The sequence below is a fragment of the Stegostoma tigrinum genome, chromosome 4 (assembly GCF_030684315.1).
Source record: "Stegostoma tigrinum isolate sSteTig4 chromosome 4, sSteTig4.hap1, whole genome shotgun sequence".
Taxonomy (NCBI): domain Eukaryota; kingdom Metazoa; phylum Chordata; class Chondrichthyes; order Orectolobiformes; family Stegostomatidae; genus Stegostoma; species Stegostoma tigrinum.
This window is the reverse complement of record NC_081357.1, coordinates 15,040,942-15,063,159: the sequence shown is the minus strand read 5'-3', so window position 1 is coordinate 15,063,159 and position 22,218 is coordinate 15,040,942. Positions and strand designations below refer to the sequence as shown.

General features: G+C 43.7%; 1 protein-coding gene across 6 annotated transcripts in view; it reads right to left on the bottom strand.

The window, feature by feature from the left end:
- The window catches only part of daam2 (dishevelled associated activator of morphogenesis 2), a 323,197-nt gene that overhangs the window by 240,078 nt on the left and 60,901 nt on the right, over positions 1-22,218 (bottom strand). For 4 of the 6 annotated variants that reach the window (XM_059645171.1, XM_059645174.1, XM_059645175.1 and 1 more), the window contains exon 1: positions 13,224-13,687. The exons of the other annotated variants lie outside the window; for them this stretch is intronic. The gene's annotated coding sequence lies outside the window, so the exon portion shown is untranslated. Of the gene's footprint in view, positions 1-13,223; positions 13,688-22,218 lie in introns of those variants that run through there. 6 annotated transcript variants of the gene reach the window in all.

Sequence of the window (22,218 nt, the reverse complement as noted above, 5' to 3'; positions counted from 1 at the left end):
ATCTGCCCATTTGGCCAACTAGTCAACATCCCTCTGACGTCGCTCAGCATCATCTTCACACCTCACTATACTCCCTGGCTTAGCGTCATCTGCAAATTTATTGATTTTGCCGGTGACACCCATCTCCAAATTGCTCTTATAAATCAGAAAAAAACAAGGGTCCCAACACTGACCCCTGGAGAATATTACCTTCAACTCTTCTCCAGTTTGAGAACTGTTCATCTATGTCTACCCTCTGATTCCTATGTAGAGTTTAAAAACAGTTTTAATAGTGGAAAGGCAGTAGAACTGACTCTGTGAAGGCCTGGATCCTTTCTTCACCCAAATCAATCTAATTTAGTGTTATTAAATAGTGTTTAAGCTAAACCACAGTCACGGAATGAGGTGGGAATCTGAAGTACCATCGCTTGAAGTTCACATTTACGTTCCAACCAAATTCCTAGATCTCAACTTGGAATTCCGACAGTGTCTATGCCTTCCCTTAAGAAAAAAAATGAAAGTCCGAAATAAAAACATACGGCTAACAAAATGTCATCAGTCTGCAAATGTGGATTCAGGAACTCCATTCTCTTTCCACACAGCAAGATGAGGAGGAGTCAAGCAAGTGGAAAAGCATGGAGAGGACAGAGGATAGAGAAAGGTATGGTGAAGGGAGCATGGAGGTGCCAGGACTTGGATGGAGAGGGGTGCGAGGGTGATAGGAAAGGTGAGAACAGAGTAAGAAGATGGAGGAAATACAACTAGAGAGAGGAAGATGGAGAGGGTGGAGACTGGACGAGGGTACAGAACGAGTAGGGAAGGAGCATTAGGGAGTGAAGATAGAGGAAGGGGCAAAACAGGAACGGTTGGAGAAATGAATGTAAATGGGGTGAGCAGAGAACTGGGATCAATAGGAAGATTTGAGAACAGGGGAAATCAGGGAGAGTGGGAAAGAGGATGGACAGCTCATTTGCCATTATGCTTCCCAGCTTTAATGTGATCATCCTACATGTGAATTTTCTTTTACGAACATATGAACATACAAACAAGGATGTGTAGGCCGCTCAGGCCTTCGAACCTCAAATACATTCTTCTGTATTCCTGAGATAGCAGGAACTGCAGATGCTGGAGAATCTGAGATAACAAGGTGCAGAGCTGGATGAACGCAGCAGGCCAAGCAGCATCAGAGGAGCAGGAAGGCTGACGTTTCCAGCCTAGACAAGGAAGGGTCTAGGCCCGAAACGTCAGCCTTCCTGCTCCTCTTCTGTATTCCCGATTGATTCTTAATTACCAAGGGAATCAAAAATGATCTATCTCTGCCCTAAAAATATTTAAAGGCTCTGCATCCTCTGCCTTTTAAGGAAGGAATTCCAAAGACACTCACTACCCTCTGAGAGAAAAAAATGTTTTCTCATCTCTGACTTACACACGCAACCACTTATTTTTAAACTTCGATCCCTAGTTCTAGATTCTCCCACAAGAGGAAGCATTCTTTCAGTATTCACACAGTCAAGTCCTCACAGGATCTTTTGTTTTAATTAAGTCACCTCTGACTCTTCTAAACTCCAAAGGACACCGGTCTCGGCTGCCTAGCCTTTCCTCATGAGGCAATCCACTTATTCCAGGTGTTAGTCTAGTAAACCTTCTCTGAACTGTTTCCAAAGCAATAACCTCCTTCAGTAGGTGCAGTGGCCAGTACAGTACACAGATGCATGATCACCGATAGCCTGTGTAACTGAAGCGTAACCATTCTACACTTGCATTCAATTTCCCTCACAATAAAACATAACATTCTATTAGCTTTCCTGATTACTTATTGTACCTGCATACTGACTTCTGACAGTCCGATACTGAAGTGCCCTGATCCCTCTGCATTTCAGAGGTCTGAAGCTCTCAGCATTGAGAATGCAATTTTTTTTATCCTTTGTGCCACAATGTACAATTTCACACTATCCTACATTATATTCCATTTGCTAGATCTTGTCTGTTAACCTATCTTTTCTTCCCCTTCGACTCTCTCACACACACGTACGCACACACACAAAGAGGTCATCTTAAATCTAAAATCTTGATCTGAAAACTTTATTGTAGTAAGAGTTAAGCCACTGGCTACCCCTGGCATGGGAAAGCAAACACAGTGCTGGAATCAGATGTCAAATGCTTGAGATCCAAGAAAAATGTGCAGACATAACCAGGAAAGGATAGGGAGAAATTGGAATATCCCAGCATCTTCTGCGACATAAAGATGGTCCTAAAGTGCTGAACTAAGTGACATACTGTTTTGAAGTGAATGTGACGTTCGGAAATACTACCGCCAATTTCTTCACAAGAAGGTCGCCGGTGCCCCATAATGTACCTGATAGTAGAGCCAGCAGCGTCAGTTTGAATTTGCCCCCTCCTCAGGAAAACATTCTGAAACTATAAACTCCACCCCACAAAGTATGTATCATAACTCAATAGAAACACACAAGATAGGAGCAGAAGTAGGCCATTCAGACCTTTGAACCTACTCCATCATTCATTATGATCATGGCTGATCATCCAACGCAGTAGCCTGCTCCTGCCTTTCCCCTATATCCTTGATCTCTTTGGACCCAACAGCAATATCCACCTCCTTCCTGAAGTCATACAAATTAAGGGTCTCGACAGCTTTCTGTAGCAGAGAATTCCTCAGGGTCACCACTCTCTGGATGAAGAATTGTCTCCTCATTTCCATCTGCATCCGTCGGGTCTTCGTTCCATCCAGAGTTTACAGGAATGAAGACACCAGGGCCCAACCATAGCCAGACAAATTCATGGCCTCATTCATATCTCTTTCTCTGTTTGAAAGGAAAACGTGTGCTTGGCTGCGGGGCAAGAGGTGGAGGACTGCGATCAACTTCGTAGTCTGTCAAACAGCATGCTCAAGCACAATGGCCTCCTTCTGTACTGTACATTCATATAATTTTGTGGGTAAATGCATTCAATCTCACAGATTAGGTGGATTGGCCAAGTTAAATTGCCCATAGTCTTCAGGGATGTGCAGCCTAGGTGGGTTAGCCAGGGGGAAATGCAGGGTTACAGGGGTGGGGTAGGGTGATGGGTCTGGTTGGGCTGCTCTTTGGAGGGTCTATGTGGACTCAATGGGACAAATAGTAGGGGATCTATGATTCTACGAACTCTATTCCAATCCAGAGAATATGCCAGAATGAAGCATATTTCATCCTGCTATCTATCACCTCCCTCTTTTGCAGACACATGCCACAATGCAACAACCTTTCTCTCTGGGCAATAGGACTCTTGACACGGCTAATCGGCATTCTAATATTTTTCAGCAGTGCATGAACCTATTCTTCAGAGGCTGGAAGAATGACAAGCACAAGGCAACTGGCTCACAGCTAGAATTCCTTTCCGAACTGGGCTGGTGATCATGCCGGGGCAGCTCTCGGTGGTTCTTAACACCCATGAAGAACAGCCGGAGAGCGATCAGTCCAATCTTCACGGTGTTTGGTTCCAGAATCCCACGTGGCACCAGGGTAAATGAAAGAGATTCATTCATTAGGCTCTGATATATAAAAGCAAAGCCCTCTTGCAAACAGCCCTCATTAAGAATGAGCTGGCAGCATTCTCTGACATGAATTTGTGAAAAAAAGGAAACACACACACACACATACTTCAATTGAATTAAACCTCATTATCCTTAAAAGCAGCCAAAAGATCAAGAATCCACTTGTCATTAACACTCCACATCAGTATCATCGAAAGAGTGTGCAGGCATCCAAATTGGACAGTCGGTCAACTGGCATAAATTTCTGAGCATCACTATCATACCACTAGATGGCACTAGCAGGTGTTAATTCAGCACTGGGTCTCACCCACCAATCCGCTCCTCCCACCTCAACCCCCAGCCCGACTTCCTACTTACTGGCCTCATTCCCCACCTCCTTGACCTGTCCGCCTTCCCTCCCACCTACTCACCCCTCCCTCCCAACTGACCAACCCCCATCCTAACTCCCCACCTACACCACCTTTACTGGCTCCAACCCCACCTCCTTGGCCTGTCCGTCTCCTCTCCACCCATCTGCTCCTTTATCCATCTCCCATCCGCCTCCCCCCTCTCCCTATTAATTCATTTCAGAGTCCCCTTCCCTTCCCCCATTTCTTAAGGGTCCAGACCCAAAACGTCAGCTTTCCTGCTCTTCTGATGCTGCCTGACCTGCTGTGTTCATCCAGCTCCACACCATGTTATCTCATGTGGATGCACGTTACCCAGTGGAAGTGTACATTGACCTTTCACCTCTGTCCTAACATGACGCAAGTTGAAAGCCTCATTGGCTCTCCAAAGCATATTTTCGTCTGATTAGAGGTATCTGCATTGCTGAGGCTAGGTTAGTAAGTCTACTCATGGATGAGCTATGCAGATTACTAATGAATAAGGCAATTAAGAGGTATCAGGAGAAGGCAGGAAAGTAGAGTTAAGGATTTTTACATCAGTCGCGGTGTCATTGAATGCTGGAGCAGGCTCAACAGGCTGAATGGCCTACTTCCGCTCGTACACCATCTGGTCCTTTGGTATTCAAAACCATGAGAGGTCTGGACATAGTGGATAGACGGAAGGATTGAGAACCAGATTTATGGCAATTGGTAATAGATTCACTGCGAACATGAGAAAAAGAAAATGTCACACAGTAAGTGGTAAAGGATCAATATAACTCACCGGGAGGTGAGTGTAGATTCAAAGAGTAACTGGATAATTGTCTGAAAAGAAATAACGTTAAGGGCCGTGGGAGAAAAATAAACAGAGGAGTAGCAATGAGTGGAATGCTCCTCTGACTATGGGCTTAATGGCCTCCTCTGCAGATTTCATTCTAAGATTCTGCGGGAAACCTCAGCTCAGTCCCTGTCCACTGGATCACGTCCCAGGATTGCCAGGTAAACCAGCAAAATGGATTCATGGTTGCTACAGCATGTCATGCCCGCAGAACAGAAGATGGTATTCTCCACAAGGATGGCATGAAGGCACAGCGCCATCAATAAGAACAGAAGAGATTTAATGTGCAGCTTGCGGGGACCTTGCTGTTGTACAGAAGTGCCTGCCAGTACTGCATTTCCTGTATCAGCGATTACACTTCAGGCACTTTCATTGGCTGTAAATATATACAAGGAGTAGGCCATTCAGCTCCCCAAACCTGTTCCCTCATTCAATGAGATTATGGCTGATCTGTGACCTAACACTGTTTACCCACCTTTGGCCCATTTCCCTTAATTACCTTTGCTTAATAAACAAAAAGATCTCTCTCAGACTTGAAATTAACTCCTGATCCTGCATCCACCGGCATTTGTGGAGCAGAATTCCAAACATCCACCACCCTTTGCGCGTAGAGATGCTTCCTAAAATCTCTCCTGAATGGTCTGGCCCTAACTCTCAGACTATGCTCCCTAGTTCTGGAATCCCCAACCCATGGAAATAGTTTATCTTTGTCTACGCGGTCTTTTCCTGTTAATTTCATGAAGACTTCAATTAGATCAACCCGTAACTTCTAAATGCTAGAGAAATCAGACCTAATTTGTACAATTTCTCTTCAAAACCTAACCCCCAAAGTCCAAGTTTTTGCAAAACTACACTGTACTCCCTCCAAAGCCAATATAACCTTCCTCATTGGTGTGTGCCTAGATCTGGTGATGGGGTTCTCCAGGTGGGGTCTACCCAGCATTTCAGATCATCTTAATATCATAAAAAAAGTTGCAAAATTGATAGATTTGTATTTTTTTAACAAAAAAGCCAAGGTTGACGCGGAGAGGTCAGGTCTAATACTTAACTTGTGAAGCAATTTATTGATAATCATCAGTGAAATATCATGATTGCACAAATATTTTCCCTAATTTGGCAGCTTTGGGCTTAATTCCTCCCCTGTGCAGTTACAGCACTCTCACTGAAGTGGTTCCATTAAATTCCTGGCCGCATTATTTTAACTTGCCTGTCTTAATTTAACACAGTGATTAATCCATTTATTTTAATAGATGAAAGTATCTGTTGTAATAGCACAAACAAAAACATAACATTAATGCATGAGCCAAACTGCTAAAAATGGTCAAAACGTAAGCCCCATGAGCCTAAAATTCACTCTAGAAATTTGAGCAGGTCCTGGTTGCAATATCTCTGGGACTCTACCATCATGGAAGCAACCAACAGAAATTTCACTTGACCCCACTCCACTGAATGTCACTCACTTTGAAGAAAATTGGTTGAAACAAACCTGACATGCATTGTCTGAAAGGGTGGTGTGAGAAGTTTCATTAAAACCTTGCAAAAGCGAATTAGATATCTGGACTGAAAAAGTCAAGATTTGCAGTGCTCTGAATAAAAAGGGATGGGGATTACTGAAAGCTTACTGTCGCAGTCAGCTGATTCCTGGATTGCATGATGCCTCCTGCTCGCACCAAAATCAGAAATCACTGGACTAGGAGTCAGTAGGTCTAGCAGCATTTGAGGAGAGAAAGGAAAGTCAACCTTTTTGGCTCCAGTGACCCTTCTTCACCATGCCAGCATTTCTGGCCATAGCCCAGCTGAGCTTTCACCTTTTAGATCCATTCCATTTGCATAATGCAACAAGTAAAGCTCAGAAAAACCAGGAAGGCAGTTCTCAGACTCCAGACGTCCCCTCTCCGAAACCAATTTCACTGCAACATATAAATGGACAGTGCAGGCATTTGCTATGTAGGGAAATAACTGTTCTCTCTCAGTTTTCTTCCCTTCTCTCCTGAAGCCTCCAATTGTTAGTGGAGTTCAGTTATGAGTCTCTCAGAACATTAGCCAGTAGTGATTTGAACGCAAGGCAGTGCAATGTCATAAAGTTCTCCTCCCTCATGGTAGTTAATTTGTGTATTGGTGCCCAATAAAAGGTGGTCCCAGTTAATCATTCAGGGATAGAGATGAAGAATCTCTGCAAGTAATAATCTAACCAGTGCAAAGACGTCTTCCTGGTGTCGAAAACAGTAAATATTTCTCAGCGATGAGACGGTGTTGAGGACGGTGCCCCTAGGCTGCATCCCAACTCCTGAACTGAGCAGTCACTGAGAGGCCTTAGGTGGTGGCAGGTGAGGTAGGTAAACTATGGACCATCAGAGCATGATTGTGGGAAAAGGAGTGAGAGGGATAGTTCTCCAGTGTCAACCTAGCCCATTTTATGCTTCTCCCCCAACATCAAGGGAGGGCGTAATTCTGTCTAATATGTACAGAACTGATTATCCAGTGATTATTCCACCACTGTTCCTAGAAGCTTGCTGAGCAACATAATGGGCTGCTCCACTGCATGCTGTGAATTAGTGACTACTTTTCAAAAGTACTTCATTCACCCCAGGGCTAAGGATATGAAAGTTGCCATTGTTATCTTTCTTTTATGTCACCCGGGGGAAAAAAAACTGCACTTTCTCCATCACAATTACTAACTGCCTCCCTATAGGATGATTAACTTTTGTACTTAGTTCTTGCATAAAATATGGGCATCGCTGGCTTGGACAGTGTTTATTATCCATTTCTAATTTCCACTGAGGTGCTGATGAGCTGTCACCTTGAACCACGGCAGTCCTTAGGCTGTAGGTTCAGCCACAGTGTTGTTTGGGCGGGAGTTCTGGATTGTTGACTCAGCATCGTTGAAGGAATAATGATATAGCTCCAAGTCAGGACACTGAGTGGATTGGATGGGAATTTGTGAGTGGGTGGTGATCCCAAACATCTGCTGCCCTTGTCCTTCTAGATGGTAGCGGTCCCTGGCTTTGAAGGTTCTACCTAACGAGCTCCAGTATCTACAAGCGGTACTGTCTTACAGGGAGTGAATGGTTAACATGGGGTACCGGTCAGTTTGCTACATTCCTTTGTCAAATACTCTAATCCATATAGTAAAGGAAATGTTCAGATTAAAAGAAGAGATTACTGTCCATCTAACTGTCTATCATTCCTCATGTGACAAATACTCAGACATCAGTCCCAGATTTGGCACTTGACTTTATGACGCTATACATGGCCATCATGGCTTAACTTGAAGTGATCGCCCCATTTTATTGTTCCTAAGCTGTTCAATCACACCTCTAAAAAGACCTCCTGCAGTTGCTCCCTTTAAACATGTAGAGTCCAAGTTTGTCTATTTGTTCTTCCCCACTCGTTTCTCTGACAATAATGAACACCTTTGTAAGGAGTCAGTTGAATATCTTGCTGTAAGAGAAATGACAGGGTTAAGAATCAAATTCTCTGGCCAAATTCTCCAGAGTAAGTTTTGTCCTGTGGGACTATGGGAAGGTCAGCATTTCGGAATGCATCTGGAGAGGGCTGGATGGTTAAAATTGGAATATAACATCAGCCTTTTGGAATTTTTAGTCGATTGACTTTGGGGGTCAGGGAAGCATTTTCCCAAGGGCTCTTCTTCCTTTGGCAGAGATGTTGAGAGCACAGAAATGACTACAAGATCCAGCCACTGTAGTAATGGGAACAGAATCTCAGGATAAGGGGTCAGTTATTTAGGATAAGGCTGAGGAGAAACTTCTTCATTCATGTATTATAAATCTTTGGAATTCTGTACCCCAGAGAGCTGTCAATGTTCTATCATTGCAAGTGGAATTTTGGCAATAATTGCCAAAGGAATGGAGTATAAAAATAGGATAGTGTTGCTGTGATTATACAAGGCTTTGAGAGACTGCAACTGGAGTACTATAAACATTTTTAGTCCTCTTACTTAAGGAAGGATGTAATAGCATTAGAGATGGCAAAGCGTGAAGCTGGATGAACACAGCAGGTCAAGCAGCATCTCAGGAGCACAAAAGCTGACATTTCGGGCCCAGACCCTCCATCAGAGAGGGGGATGGGGAGAGGGTTCTGAAGTAAATAGGGAGAGAGGGGGAGGCAGACCAAAGATGGATAGAGGAGAAGATAAGTGGAGAGGAGAATATAGGTGGGGAGGTAGGGAGGGGATAGGTCAGTCCGGGAGGACGGATAGGTCAAGGGGGCGGGATGAGGTAAGTAGGTGGAAAATGGAGGTGCGGCCTGAGGTGGGAGGAGGAGATAGGTGAGAGGAGAAACAGGTTAGGGAGGTGGGGACGAGCTGGGCTAGTTTTGGGATGCAGTGGGGGGGGAGGGGACAAGCTGGGCTGGTTTTGGGATGCAGTGGGGGAAGGGGAGATTTTGAAGCTCGTGAAATCCACATTGATACCATTGGGCTGCAGGTTTCCCAAGCGGAATATGAGTTGCTGTTCCTGCAACCTTCGGGTGGCATCATTGTGGCACTGCAGGAGGCCCAGGATGGACATGTCATCTAAGGAATGGGAGGGGAGTTAAAAACGTTTGCGACTGGGAGGTGCAGTTGTTTATTGCGAACCGAGCGGAGGTGTTCTGCAAAGCGGTCCCCAAGCCTCCACTTGGTTTCCCCAATGAAGAGGAAGCCACAACGGGTAGAGTGGAAGCTTCAGAAAAGATTCATGAGATGAATTCCAGAAACGACGGCTTGTCTTATGAGGAGACATTAAGAAGCTTAGACCCGCATTCATGAGGGTTGGGAAGGATGAGAGGAGATCTAACTAATGTATGTAAGATGCTAAAGGGGGTCTGACAAAGTGGATATAGAGAGGATGCTTACCTTTGTAGTGTGATCTAGAACCAGAGATCATTGATTTAAGCTAAGAGGTGGCAGAGTTGAAATAAAGATGAGGAGGGCTTACTCCTCTAATATGGTCCTGAATCTGTGGAATTCACTACTTCAGAGCATGGTGGACACCAGAACACTGGAGGAGACAGACAGATTTTCACTTAGTAATGAGTTAAAAGTTTATGGGGAGCAGGCAGTAAAGTGGAATCATAGAATCCGTACAATGCGGGAGCAGGCCATTTGGCCTATCAAGTCCACATGGACTCTCCGAAGAGCATCCCACCCAGACCCACATCCCAACACTATCCCTGTAACCCTGCATTTTACATGGCTACTCCACCTATCCTGCACATCCTTGGACACTGTGGACAATTTGAGCATGGCCAATCTGCCTATCTTTGGGATGGGGGAGGAAATCCACATCAACACGGAGAGGATGTACAAACTCCACACAGACATTTGCCCAAGGATGGAACTGAGCCTTGGACTCTGGCTGTGCTAACCACTGAGCCAACGTGTTGGGGCTGAGATGAGATCAGCCATGATCATATTGAAGGACAGAGCAGGTCCAAGGGTCTGAAGTGTCTATCCCTGCTCCCAGCTTGTACGTTCATTGTGTATACTCAAGGCCAAGATCGATTGGCTTTCACTGTCGCTGGGAATGAAGAGATGCAGGAAAGCAGCGGGAAAAGTAAGGAGGGGACAGATGGCCAGACAACTTTAGGCAAAGTCGAAAAAGGGCTGCAAACCTTCATCAAATACTGGCTGGATGGTGAATCATAGAGAAAATTTGAAGGAATCTGTCACTCCCATCATCTCTGTCCCCTCAGCAAAGAAAAAGTAAATGTGTTGTTTAGCACATTCCCTTTGTTTACACTGCATCCACCGCACATACGAAAACAAAAGCTTTTTCGTCCCACCCTCACCCACCATTAAAACCTGGAACTCTCTTTCCCCTGAAACACAAGGCAAGCAGCTAGGAGCAGGTTTTGGGACCTGGAGAGTTGCTGAAATTTGCAGTTCAGTTAATGAGATATCGATGCTGTCTTGACATTATAACACCACAACTCGGCACGATGGAAGTGAGAGAGATAAAAAGAGAGAAAAGCAGAGAAAGAGGTGATGTCAGATGAGAGAGACACGGGGGTTGGGGGGGGGGGGGGAGATTTTAACTCCTTTGAAATACCTCAACTCTGGCAGAGGCCCATTGCAGGGAAAGACCAAAAATGAGAAAGAAAGAGGGCAGGATGTACAACTCACCGATGTGGGAGAGGAAAATGTTTTAGGATGTTCAGCCCACATTTTAAGAAGATGTCATTAAATTCCGAGCATGCTCACATCTCGTTTCTGTCTAAAGGTTTTAGTAGCAGGCAGTCCAATAGATCCAGAACTCCGGGATCTAATAACACACACTTCCTGTGCCTGCCCTCAACCCCTCCTCGCCGAATGGCAATGGAAGAAGTGACGAGTCTGGCAGGGCAACAACACGCACCAGAAATCCCACCAGCTCCACCTCACCTAACAGGTAGCTTTAAAATCTCCCCTCTCCCTACCGCATCCCAAAACCAGCCCACCTTGTCCCCGCCTCTCTAACCTGTCCTTCCTCTTACCTGTCCCCTCTCGCACCTCAAGTCCCACCCCCATCTCCTACGTTTGGACTGTGGGAGGAGACCGGAGCACCCGGAGAAAACCCACACAGACAGAATGTGCAAACTCCACACATACAGTCACCCAAGGGTGGAATCAAACCCGAATCTCTGGTACTGTGGTTAGCCTCACAGCGACAGGGACCTGGGTTCACAGCTTCGGGGGACTGTCTGTGTGGAGTTTGCACATTCTCCGCATGTCTGCGTGGGTTTCCTCCGGGTGCTCCGGTTTCCTCCCATAGTCCAAAAGTATGCATCTTAGGTGGAATGGCCATGGGGAATTGTTCACTGTGTCCAGGGATATGCAAGTTAGGTGGGTTAGTCATGGATAGGGGCTGGTTTTGGGTGTGATGCTCTTTGGAGGGTTGGTGCAGACGTGATGGGCCAAGTGGTCTCCTTCCACATGCTAGGAATTCTAGGTCTTTCTACGTTTTATATTGCATTTCCATGTCCTTTCCACCAAAAAATTCTATCACCTCACACTGACTTTACCTAACTGCCCAAACTTGTCTATGTCCCCTTAAAGTTCTGCACAGCTTTCACAGTTTATAATACTTAGAACTTCTGATTCATTTGCAAACATTGAAATTATTCCCTTCACACCCTAGGTCATAGATATGCATTAAGGAAAACGAGGGAAGTTCACTGTAAAACTTGTTCCAGCCAGAAGATTATCCATTTACTGTTATTCTCTGCCCATCACTCAGCCAATTTCCTATCCACATTGTTACTCTCCCCTTTATTCCGCAAGTTATAGATTTTCTCTCAGGGTCTGCTGTGTTGTATTAAACACTTCTTTTAAAATCTATGTACATCACATCAACTCTGTCGCCTCTTCAAAAAACTCCAGTCAGTTGGCTAAACTCGACTTATCCTTAAACTCTGTAATGTGCTCTTAGGTATTAGAGATCTTTATCACTAACCTTGTAACTGTTCAACTAATGATGCTTACGGGAAAGGGGTTTAAAGTAATCAGAGGTAATAGGAACTGCAGATGTTGGAGAATCCGAGATAACAAAGTGTGGAGCTGGATGAACACAGCAGGCCAAGCAGCATCTCAGGAGCACAAAAGCTGACGTTTCGGGCCTATAAAGTAAGTTCTTTCCACTGTACAAAAGGCTACAAGGCAACGAGTATTCGAAACTGATCAGCATTGATACTCCAGGCCAATTCATTTGATGTGTTAGGGACAACAATGGATGGTCTACACCAAAGCCAGAAGAAGGTGCACAACTGAAAATTTAAACAAACACATTTTCATCACTCTACAAATAGCTCACAGAAACAAAATTATCTTGTCATTATCTCATTGCATTTTGCGGGCTCTTAACTGTGTGCAAAATTAGCTGCCACCTCCTCCACAGTACAATATTGACTACAGCGTAAAAATACTTCATTGCGTATAAAGTACTCAGGGATATCCTGAAGTTGTGAAGGACGCTATAAGAAATGCAAACCATTTTCATATTCATAGGCTTGGTGCGCTCGTACTCTGCTGCTGCAGTATCTTTGCCTTGCGTCAGGAACTAGTGTAGTCAGGAAACAGACATTCTTTTCAGAGCCTGATCCTTTCCATCTTTAAGTGGCTTGGCCATCCCACTCACGCTGCCGATGGTTGAGAAATGCAAACAGTATGCAAACATTACATTTTCAATGCAAACCTGTCAACTGCACAACACGGCTGCAAACTGACTGTGCAGTCCGCTCTTGCAGCGAGACTCATGGGCTCACGTGGAAAGCAATTTTTTGGAGTCACCCTTCTGAGAGAGCTGAACCTGCAAAAGTATGAACTGTGGCACCTTAAGAGGCAACCAAGCGACCGCCGGATTAATCGCTGACGGCCACTGGTGCTCATGTTAATTTACAAACCACATCCAGGAAATTGACAAACAATTCAAGCACCTATCCAGAATGATCGGTTTTAAGAGCAAATGACAGTACCAAGCACGCAACAGAGATGACTAGCCTCCCCTCTTGTACTTACTCATTCAGATCTAAGGGTGATAGAACATAGCCTCTCAATGCCGTTGCTGCAGCTTCTGTCCTTTTCTCTCGTTTGTCCCGGTGGATTCCTATCCTGGACACTGGTTCCAATTTGAGGAGAGCTGGGTGCAGGGATGGGGATTGGGGTGGGTTGTGAAGAGGAGCAGAGTCAGGGTGTCAGAGGCTTTCGGCTGGAGAGCACCGACAACAGGCACAGCAGAACCGGATGGAAGATATTCGCGGTCAAAAGCTCTCAATGTGTTACTAATCCGTGAACAATCGGAAACCGAATTGTAAATGGCGAGGGGGTAAACCGTCCTGACAAATCTGCATCTGCAGCAGAAATTGTCTGTCTCCTTTCTTCCCTGGGCTTCAGCCGCTCTTGAATGCTGAAGTGTTACAGCCCGGCCGAGTGCCTTGCTCAGCTCGCTTCTCTGCAGTGAATGAATGTGCTTTGCATTTCAAGTCAACCCAGCTGCAGTTTGTTTAACTGTCCTCTGAGTAAGCTGTAAACAAGGAAGCAGAGCCAAAGAAGGTCAGTGCCAAGAGAGAGAGAGCCACTCACAGGAGCATGAAGGCAGAGACGGGAAAAAGCACCCATGCCCCCACATTCAGTCCGAGGCAGGCATAGAAAGAAAGACAAGACTCCGACACAGAAGAACAGATGGACACAAAGGCACATAGAGTTAGACATAGAACATCCGGGAGGCAGAAGAATAGAACATAGACCATAGAACATTACAGCACAGTACAGGCCCTTCGGCCCTCGATGTTGAATACATGCATATCAAGAGAAATACGACAGGGATATATACGTACATATACATGGAGATGTTGGAAATCCATGCTGACTACTCATTTATTGTGGTTTTTTTTGTTCTATGTTCTCTATTGTCTATTAATGTTAACCAGACCAGCCTTCAGTATATGATCTAGCTTACTTCTTAGTTATGGCTTTCACTTGAGTAATCTGCCACTTGTCAGGCACTGTACATTTTTTATAACCAACCATTCCAAGTAAAAGTATCCCTGCTGCATTTATTATTTATTCATTCATTAATTATTTTGAAAGGTGAGTACAATCTTGCAAAATGGCATATGATAACTGATGAATATCAAAACTGATTAAGTGGGAGGTATTCTATTCTGACAGGAAAAATGAAGACGTCGCATATGACTTGGAAAGCAAGACTCAGATTGGGGAAGAGAAATTAAGGGATCCGCAAGAAAAGGACTATTGAAAGTAGCCTCTCCGGTTAATAAGGCCATGCAAAAGCAAACTGTGCATAGGTGTTCATTTCCAGATGGATTGAATTGAAAAGTAAAGATGTTATGCTAAACTTGTTCCGACGAAGGGTCACTCAACCTGAAACATTAACTCTCTTTCCTCTCTACGGGTGCTGCCAGACCTGCCCAGCTTTTCCAGCAATTTCTGTTTTTGTTTGTGTTTGATACTAAACTTCTGTTGGCTTATCTTGCAGTGTCGTGTATATTTCTGGTCACCACAGTGAAAAAGGATATAGAATCATTGAAGAGGATGTGAAATAGATTGACAAGAATGTTATCAAGAAAAATGAATTATATCTGTCAGAAAACGGGGGAACAGGTGAAATCTCAGCTGATTGGTTGGAAGTTGGTTCATTAACATGAAAGAGACACTGGAGAATGGTCACTTTTCAGGTTAAAAATAATGGGGCTTGTAGAAGAGATTCCCAAAGCTTGGCTTTGGGGTCACTACTTATTTTTAAATAGATCCTCTAGATCCTCACATAAGAAAAAACATGCTTACCACATTTACTCTGTTAAGGTCCCTCAGGATCTTATGTATTTCAATCGAGTCTCATCCAACTCTTCTAAACTCCAGCAGATACAAACCTAGCCTGTCCAGCCATTCCTCATAAGATAACCTACTTTCTCCAGAGATTAGCTTAGTAAACCTTTTCTGAACTGCTTCCGATACATTGACATCATTGTTTAAATCAGGAATCAAATACTGTACACAATGCTCTAGCTGGAGCCTCACCAGTGGTCTGTACAACTGTTGCATAATCCCATAACTTTTGTACTCAATGCACAATAACTTGATACCATCCTACTAGCTTTCTTAATTACTTGCAGTTATCTGCAATTCATGCACTAGGCAATACAGATTTGCATTTATATCTCAGAGTTCTGCAATCTCACTGATGTAACATGTTGGTTTTAATTCTTTCTGCCAAAATAAACAGGAGTGTAGTTAATAAAGCATACAAGTCTTATCAACAGAGAATTGGAGAAGAAATGCAAGGTAGTTATGTTACACCTGTACAAAAACTGGATAGGCTTCAGCTGAAATCTTGTGTCTTGTTCTGGACGCCTGATAAATGTGAGTAGAGAGTGCAGAAAAGATTCATGAGGATGGTTTTGGTGATGAGGAAAGTCAGTTCCACAGACAGACTGTAGAAGGTGGGACCTTACTTCTTGGAAAAAGGAAGATGGAGGCAAGATTTGATTGAGGTTATATAGTCATAGAAATGTACAGCATGGAAACAGAAGCTTCGGTCCAACTTGTCCATGCCGACCAGATATCCTAAATTAATCTCTCCCCATTTGCCAGCATTTGGCCCATATCTCTCTAGACCCTTCCTATTTATATACCCATGTGTTCAAAGCTATGAAGATCTGGGCCAAATAGATAAGGAGAAACTGTTCCTATTGGAGGAAGAATTCAGTACTAGAGACTGCAGATTAAGTTAATTGGCAAAAGAAGTGTCGGTGACGTGAGGTTTAAAAAAAAAGCTTTATCATGTAAAGTATTAAGGTTTGGAATGCTCTGTCTGAGGAATGTGATGGAGGTATATCCAATAGAAAATTGAACAATTGTAAAGAAAGTATGGGATTGTTCAGGATGAGGGTTGGAGGACCTATCAACTTAACAAATGGGACCCAGTCCCAGAGTACTCTCCTGTCCCAGTGGCTGCCTCTGATCAAATTCCGGGGTTGGTGGGCTTGACACCATTCTGACCTCGCTCGCCCCCGCCCCACCTGCTGCCAGAAACTTGAAAAGGCATGGGGCATGGTTTCTGTCTACCTTTCTGCCAAGGTAGGACTGTCAAGTCAGGATATTTCCAATCTCCAGCCACCCACCTCAGTGGTGGAAATCCAGGCCATTTACCCACAAAAATACACACATTGGCAGATAAACATCATACACAACACACACACACACACACACACACACACACACACACACACACACACACACACACACACAAACGCACACACGCACACACACACACAGAAACTGAAAGGAACAGATAAAGAAATTTACCCGGAGAGTCTAACTCGCCTTCAATACAATCCAAATGTTTCTGTGGGGAGTTTTTGATCAGATGGTTATCTTCACTGAAAAAACTTCAGAGAAAATAGTTCACAAGAGACAGGAATATCAAGTTTCAAAACATTTTAAAAAAGAATCCAGATGTCAACTGGGAATGGTTCAGAGGGCAGGTGGTAAAGAGTCTCCCCAAATATAGCTGTCTATTGACTGTCCTATTTTTAAAGCCATTCTGCCAATCTCCATTAAAATAAGCACAGTTCCCAATGTGCTGTAAATCTTGATTAAAATACTCACACCGATAATTTCCACAGGGGTTCTGTTGAACTCAGCAACTACACTTTACATCTGTATGGTGGTTTGAAGAGGGAAAATGCTCTGCGGGAGCATCATTACGGAGAGACTGATACCAACCCACATCCAGGAGGATCAGGAAGGTTCAGCAATGGTATTGGTCAAAAAGGCAGGACTTTAAGAAGCAGAGCTGGGGATGTGCAGGGAGGTTTGAATGAGGCAACTGCAGTTCCTAGGCAGCTGTAGGCACACCCACTACTGGTACAACATTGGGAGGTTGGGATGGTTGAAACCCAAGAAGAAAGTGGGTTGCAGGGCTGGAGTAGGTTAAAGAGACAGGGACTGCCAAAATCACAGCAGGATCTATTCCAGCTTTAAAATTTAGCCAGTGCAAGGTTGGAGCCAATTGTAGGTTAGGAGCACAGGAGGGAAGGATGCATGGGACTTGAGTTAAACTACAGCTAACAACAACTTGTATTTAACATCATAAAATACCTTCCAGTGCTTCGAGCATTATGAACAAAATATTCCACAAAGGCACATCAAGAGGTATTTGCATGGGTAACCAGAAGCTCATTTAAGGAACAGCTTAGAAGAGGAAGACAGACAAGATGGAATTCCAGACCGTGGGGGTTTTAAGGCACAGCACTAGCGTGACAAATGAAAGAAGTAGAGGGGGGTAGAGATCGCAGAGAATTGTGGAGCTGGAGGAGATTATAGAGACAGGGAGGGCCAAGGATGTGTAGGGATTTGAGAGTAATTTTAAAACCAAAGCATTGCTTAATCAGAAATCAGGATATACACAAATCAGCATTCAGGTTCAATTTCCAGGACGTGTCCAATCAGGGCTGTAAATACATCAAACAGGCTGTGTCTCTCATTCATATTGAACAGTTTTAATGGAGAAATTAGATCGAGGAAAAATATTCAGCATAACTTAATAAGATTTGGCTGAATCTCTGCTGGAAATCAGGAATTAGCAAACATAATTCAGTTCATCCTTTAACCAAGCCAAAATCAGAAGACTTTTCAAATTGGCATCAGATAGCATGTCACATCACACCACGCACAGTGAAGGTAATCCCAGGATTATGAGTATAAAGGGAAACAAAAGAAGGGGGTGGCATTCACTGAAACAGAATGTTTGAAGGGAGAGCAGTAAATAAGAGTATTGATCACCAGCCCTTGCCTCAAACTCAGGTGGCTACAATTTGGAACATGTGGGTTTAATTTAAATTATGTAACACTTGAAGAGATAAATGAATGATTTCGAACATGTTTGGCTAAAAGGGGCACAAATTTAAGCATCGGGAACATCGAAGGATTATTTGCTCATGCAAAAACATTATGAGAGTATTAAGCATAATACCACAAGACAAGAGAGTCGACCTCAACAGTATGAGTTAACACTTGGGAAAGGAGGAAATACTGAAGGAAGTGAGGGGAAAAGCAAGGAAAAGCAACAGTTCTGTTCAGATGTATTACCATGCCAGGAATGTTGGAGGAAACATACTTCTCTGTTGAAAAAGCTATCACTTTGTGTGGAACAGCGAGAGGGAAATTGTGTCAACAAGCCCAGGGGGAGCTGGATAAATCTGTTGGAGATTGAAGGGTTTATGAGATAGAATTCAGTCTGGTATTTTTCAACTTCTGGATTTGACTGTTGGAATGGTCTGTCCAATGGTTAAAAATCTTTTGGCATCATTTCAGGAAAGATAGTTTGTCCAGTATGCTGGTCACATCCATCCCACAACTACACAACTAGGTCAAAGTGCTGATTATGGGACTTCACTTTACACTAATTAGCCACTGTATTGATAGACATCACAACAGTCAGCATTCCCAAAAAAAACTTTGGAGTAAGCTGGGCACATGAAGGATAATAACTGCACATACTTGTTTTCCCATGAGGTTTCTATTCTAATCAACAAACCTAATTGCTTTTTAGAAGGTAGACGTTTCAATTATTATCTGTGCCTCACATTTTGTTTTATAGGAATCACATGCTGAAAGCAGAAGATGCACTATTATGTAACGTGAAACAAACGTGCAAAATCATAGAATCGTGAAGTCCAAGGGCACAGAAAGACACCATTCTACCCTTCATGACCACACTGGCTGTCAGTAAGAGCTACCCAATTGCTCCTAGTCCTCTGCCCATTTCCCAGAGCCCTGAAAAGGTTTATTTTTTATTGGATGTTTCAGACTGGTTTAATCTCACTGCAATCTGTAATTATTTTCAACGCTGTTGTGTGAACTGACACAAACTAACACCCACACTCAGACATTCTCTCTCTTTCAAAAACTTAAGAGGAGAAAGAGTAAAACCCAGCGGCATCAGCATCAAGAAAGACAAAAAGCAGTTTAACATTGAGGCTGTGGACCCTTCACAACAAGCTGCCCCTGCCACTACCCCCCAACATCATCTCCATCTCTTCCACTCCTGAAACCCTTACATAAAAACATGACTCGTTAGAAGGTGAGAACAAGTCTGCTGGCTCCTGTCTCAAAGAGTTTTAGTCATTGAGATCTTTCCATTTCGAAAATTCTCACCCTTGTTGTCAAATATCTCTGTAATCAGTCCCCAACAGAATGTGTCTCCGAGATCTCCCAGCTTATCCAATTTCAGACAGATCCCTGTTTCTAGCACTGGTGCAATGCCCTCCCAAAACCTCTTCACTTCCTCCCTCTCTTTCACTCTTTAAGCCACTCCTTTGAATCTACTCGTTTGACCAAGCTTTGACTATTTGCATTTCACAAAAGCATGGAACTGTTATGATAAAGGTTGGCCCTCAGCCCAGTGTTTGCACCAACTTGTTAAATAAACATCATTACTTCTTGCTAATCTCCAGCTCTTTCGCTGTATCCTTGTACATTACTTTTACCCAAATAATCATCCAATCCAATACCCTAACTATTAGCTGAGTGAAACCATTTTTCCTCATTTCACCTTCGCTTCTTTTGCAGATCACTTTAAATTTGTTCCTTTGTTTTTGTTCCAGGACAGTCTCTCCCTTTCTACTCCATCCAGCCTGCTCATTATTTTGAAAACCTCTCATGGATCTTCTCTTAACCCTTTTGCTCTCCAAAGAGAACAGCCCCGACTTCTTCAACCTATCCTCATCACTGAAGTTTCCCCCTCCCTGGAGCCAATCTAGTACATCGCTTCTACATTCTCTCCAATGCATTCACATCCTTTCTATAATGTGGCATTCGAAACTGTATACAATACTCCAGCTGAGATGTGACAGATGATTTGTGCATGTTTAAGATCATCTTCTTGCTCTTGTACTCTATGCCCCTATTAATAAAGATGAGGGTACTGTATATTTTACTTACTGTTTTACTGTCCTGTCACTTTCAGTCTGTGCACATATATATCCAGGTTCCTCTGCTCCTGCAGAATTGAATGCCTAATGTTATGTTATATTTCAATGTTGCCCATACTAAAAATGCGCCACTTCACATTTCTCTGCATTGAACCTTATCTGCCAAGTAGCCACTCTCTCCACTCACATGTTAATGTCATTTTGAGGCTTGGCACGTGAGGTAGCATGGTGATGTAGTGGTTAGCACAGCTGCTTTCCAGTGGCAGGGACCCAGGTTCAATTTTACCCTCGGGTGACTATGTGTGTGGAGTCTGCACATTCTCCCTGTGTCTGCGTGGGTTTTGTCTGGGTGCTCTGGCTTCCTCCCACAACCTAAAGATTCGATTTATTGCAGTCACATGCACACAAGTATAGTGAAAAGTTTTGTTTTGCGAGCAGTACAGGCAGCTCATAGCAAACAAGGACACATCGACCATATGTTGCTTAGATAAAGTGAGGCATACAAGGTTACAGCTGCACAGGAGGTGAACAAAGCAAAATTAACATTAGAAAGATCAACATTATTTTGAAGTTTGAGAGATCCAGTCAGCAGTGTACTAACAACAGGGAAGAAGCTGTTCTTGAACCTGTTGGTGCATGTGTTCAAGCTTTTGTATCTTCTGCCTGATGGAAGAGGATGGAAGAGAGCATTACCAGGTGGGAGGGGTCTTCAATGATGTTGGCGGTCTTTCAATGACAGCAAGAAGTGTAAACGGAGTCCATCGATGGAAGGGTGGCTCCCGTGCTAGTCCAGGCTGTGCACACAACCTTGCATAGTTTCTCGATGTGCAGGTTAGGTGGACTGGCTGTGCTAAATTGCCCATAGTATCCAGGGATGCGTAGGCTAGGTGAATTAGCCACGGGACATGTAGGTTTACAAGGATAGAGTAGGAAGCTGGTTCTGTTCTTTGGGGGGTTGGTGTGGACTTGATGGGCTGAATGGCCTGCTTCCACACTGTGGGGATTTTATAACACTGTTATGTTTACGGTTCATCCAAGCTTTGTGTCACCTGCGTGTAATATCACCTTGTTGTGTCTCAGTGTTGGTTTGTTTCATAACGTCCAGACACATTTTTGTTACGTCAGGCACGCTATGGAAATGCACGTCGTTGTTGCACAGTGCCAGAAACACGTCAGGAAATGGTGCAGACTCCAAGCTGTGCAATTTTCCAGCAAATGAATTTTAATTGTTGGAGTGTCATGGGCTGGGAGGGAGTTCAAGTTCTCTGACATGCTCTCAGCATGCATCAGAAACACCGAAACAAAACCTTCCAACCCTGTATTCTTAATATTCCATAACTTTTTACCTAATAAATGTGTTCACAGCCCATTGAGCTGAGTCACTGCTCATCATACCTGTCACTATACTACACAACACCAAACAACCCCAGTTCATTCTTCCCTCATTTAAAAGATTATACTCACCTTTAGTCTTCTGTCTAAGCAAAGGAACCCCACTGGAAACATTAACCCCTTGATCATTTTCCAAGGTGCCTCGTGTGTTGTCACTGTTTCTCAGTTCCATTGGGTTTCCAAACACTGACAGATTTATGATACTTATTTTACACTTGAAGAGAACAGATTTCTAATTTTCCCCCAAAAAAAACCAGAACCTTGAAACTAGAATGACCTATCCTCTCAGGTTAGTTTAATAATTCAATATTCAACTTAAAAGCTTTTATCCGCCGTTCAGTTTTATTTTGATTCATCCTGAGCCCTGTTTTATTCTATTTGAAGTGGCAACCATTGAATTATATTTTAGACTGAGCTGGGTAGATTTTTGGTTAACATGGAGTGATTTGTCATCAGGGTTTGTCAGGAAAGTGCGGTTAAGGTCATAGTCAAATCAGTCCTCTTCTTAAATGATGCTTTTTGGCCTGCTGTGTACATCCAGCTCTACACCTTGTTATCTCAGATTCTCCAGCATTTGCAGCTCCTACTATCTCTTCCTTTACTGTAGCTTTCAACAAATTTTTGCACAAGTGGTAGACTGAATCCAATCGTCCAAATTACATCAC